The sequence below is a fragment of the Sapajus apella genome, unplaced genomic scaffold (assembly GCF_009761245.1).
Source record: "Sapajus apella isolate SASKATOON/1434 unplaced genomic scaffold, GSC_monkey_1.0 scaffold2015, whole genome shotgun sequence".
Lineage (NCBI taxonomy): Eukaryota > Metazoa > Chordata > Mammalia > Primates > Cebidae > Sapajus > Sapajus apella.
Genome location: NW_022438941.1, coordinates 8394 through 11374, shown reverse-complemented (window position 1 = coordinate 11374; position 2981 = coordinate 8394). Strand labels below are relative to the sequence as shown.

Below are 2981 nucleotides of genomic sequence, written 5' to 3'. Positions count from 1 at the left end.
AAAAAAAAAAAAAAAAGTAAAACAAAATTCTGCATTTTTATAAAACTTGATAAAAAATCATATTTCAAACTGTACAGTCACCAGAAGTACACAGTTTTCAAAAATGCACACACTTCACTTGGCATCTCCAGCACCTTCGGCTTTCTATGCCTGGTCTGTTTTGGCATCTCCATTTTCTGCAGGGTTATTCCCTTCCTTGCCAGCATCAGCTTTTCCCTTTTTCCCTTTGGGTACCTTCTCTCCCTTCTTTGCAGGGGCCTTTTTAGGCTTGGGCTCTGGCTTTGGAGGAGCAGGTTTAGCAGACAACCTCGCGGATCTTCTCTGTGGTTCGTCCTTCACCTTGGCTTTATCTCCTTTAGCATCCCCTTCAGCCTTTCTCTTGGGCATGGTGGCGACGGCGGCGGGACGTAGGCGCTGAGCGCGGGATGCAGCGGCGCGTGGGCTTTGGTCGGTCCGGGGGTCGCTCTCGCCTCTTCTTCTTCCTTTTTTTTTTGAGATGGAGTCTTGCTTTGTCACCCAGGCAGCAGTGCAGTGGCACAATATACAATATTGGCTCACTGAAACCTCTGCTTCCTGGGTTCAACAATTTCTCCTGTCCCAACCTCCCTAGTAGCTGAGTTCACAGGTGTGCGCAACTACACCTGGCTAATTTTTTGTATTTTCTGTAGAGGCAGTGTTTTACTGTATTGGTCAGGCTCGTTTTGAACTCCTGACCTCAGGTGATTTCACCTGTTGTGGCCTTTCAAAGTGCTGGGATTACAGGCATGAATCACCAGGTCTGGCCTTCCCGTTTTGTTTCCAACTCAGCTTATTTGGATCTTCTCTCTTCTTTTCTTGGTTAATCTTGCTAATTGTCTAACAATTTGATTTAACTTTTCAAACAACCAGCTTTTTGTTTAATTTATCTTTTGTAATTTTTTGTTTCAATTTCATTGGCTCTGATTTTGGTTTTTTTTTTTTCTTCTGCTGGATATGGTATAGGTTTTGTTCTTGTTTCTCTAGTTTCTGGAGGTATGAGCCGAAATTGTCTATTTGTGCTCTTTCAGACTTTTTTTTTTTTTTTTTTTGGAGGAAACATAATTTATTATGCAATCTTGTTGGGGACGTTGAGGTATAATTTTTTTTCTAAGGAGACTTCATTCTTCTTACAATGCCTTTGGGAAAAAATGGGGAGTCCTTGTCTTATATAGTTTTCTATAGATGATGGAAACTTGCCCTTCCATTTAGCTTTTTAACTTGCTTCTCTACAGCCATCTAATCACCAATCAAGTAACCCGTTTCATGTTTTCCAACCTCTCTCCCTCACTGGCTCCCTCCTTCCTACCCAGTCTCCCTGCACATATGCAGACGGACTTCCCTTCCTTCAGCACTCTGGTTCCTCCCCTTAAAGAGGCTTTCTTTCCTTTTGAAGAGACTATTTTAATTGATTTTGATCAACTCTACTCAAAACTGTATCCTAAGGTCCACATTAGGATTAGTCTTTAATAATCTGAAGAGATAATTCAATTGTTTAAAAGAACATATTAAGAAGGCCTTGGTAGAATTACTGTATCAAGAAACACTGGACTTAGGCACAATGGAGATATGGCTGACTTTCTTTTGAAAAAAGAAGTCGTTTTTTGGGGGGAGGCAGGGCAAAGAGGTAAGAAGTCGTTGGTTCTGTAAGGAAATACTAGAGACCATTTTGGAAATGTATTCATTATTTTAAGACAACTAACAAATGATCATCTTTCAGATAGGACATTGTAGCAGCAGCCTTTACTGGTCATGAAATTTGCCTGATATCTAAAATCGTATTTCTGGAAATAGGTCAATGTCAAGTAATAGTAACTGTATAGAAAGGCAGATGCCAGCTAGCATCAAAGGGGTACGTGCAGATGGTGGTAGTTTTGGAGTCCTGGAAGCCATGAGGTGCTCATCCATCACAAGGCCATTGCAGCCAGGTAGGAAAGTCTGAGGGAAGCAGCGGAGCTGGCCGTGCCAGCATTTACACAGGGAACACTTCTTGGGAAGCCAGGTGTCATAGGGCACAGACCCACAGTTCCTGAAAGGTGAGAACAGATGACTGAGGGTGGAGAGCTGGAAGTGTGCAAGGGCAATTCTGTGCTGTATCCCCACAGGCGGCACAAGCTCGGAAGGCCGAGGGCGAATCGCAGGCTCTTTCAGACTTTTTGATGTAGGCATTTAATGCTATGAATTTTCCTCTTAGCACTGCTTTTTCTGTATCACAGAGGTTTTGATAAGTTGTGTCACTATTATCATTCAGTTGAAGGAATTATTATTATTTTTTTTTGAGACGGAATCATGCTCTGTCGCCTCAGGCTAGAGTGTAGCGGCACAGTCTGGACTTATTGCAATCTCCACTTCCTGGGTTTAAGCAAAGCAATTCTCCTGTTTCAGCCTCCCCAGTAGCTGGGACAATGGGTACCCACCACCATGCCTAGCTAATTTTTGTATTTTTAGTAGAGATGGGGTTTCCCCATATTGGTCAGGCTTGTCTTGAACTCCTGACCTCAGGTGAGCCACTCACCTCGGCCTCCCAAAATGCTGGGATTACAGGCGTGAGCCACCATGCCTGACAGTTCAAGGAATTTTTGTATTTCCATCTTGATTGTATTGTTGAGCGAATGATCATTCAGGATGAGGTTATTTAATTTCCATGTGTGTGCATGGTTGTGTGGGTTCATTTTGGAGTTGATTTCCAATTTTATTCCACTGTGATCTGAGACAGTACCTCACATAATTTCAATTTTCTCAAATTTGTTGAGACTTGTTTTGTGGCCTATTATACCGTCTATCTTGGAGAATGTTCCCTGTGCTAATGAATAGAATGTATATTGTGCAGTTGTTGGGTGTTCTATAAGTATTTGTTAAGTTCATCTGTTCTAGGGTATAGTTTAAGTCCATTGTTTCTTTGTTGACTTTCTATCTTGATAATTTGTCTAGTGCCATCAGTAATTAACATTCCTCACTATTATTGT

At 41.9% G+C, this 2981-nt stretch overlaps 1 pseudogene across 1 annotated transcript; it reads right to left on the bottom strand.

Annotated features, from left to right (window-relative positions):
* Positions 1-6: 6 nt before the first annotated feature.
* LOC116547074 lies at positions 7-485 on the bottom strand (annotated as a pseudogene). Its single transcript, XR_004266931.1, has one exon. The product of XR_004266931.1 is annotated as a non-histone chromosomal protein HMG-17 pseudogene (transcript).
* Positions 486-2981: the final 2496 nt, after the last annotated feature.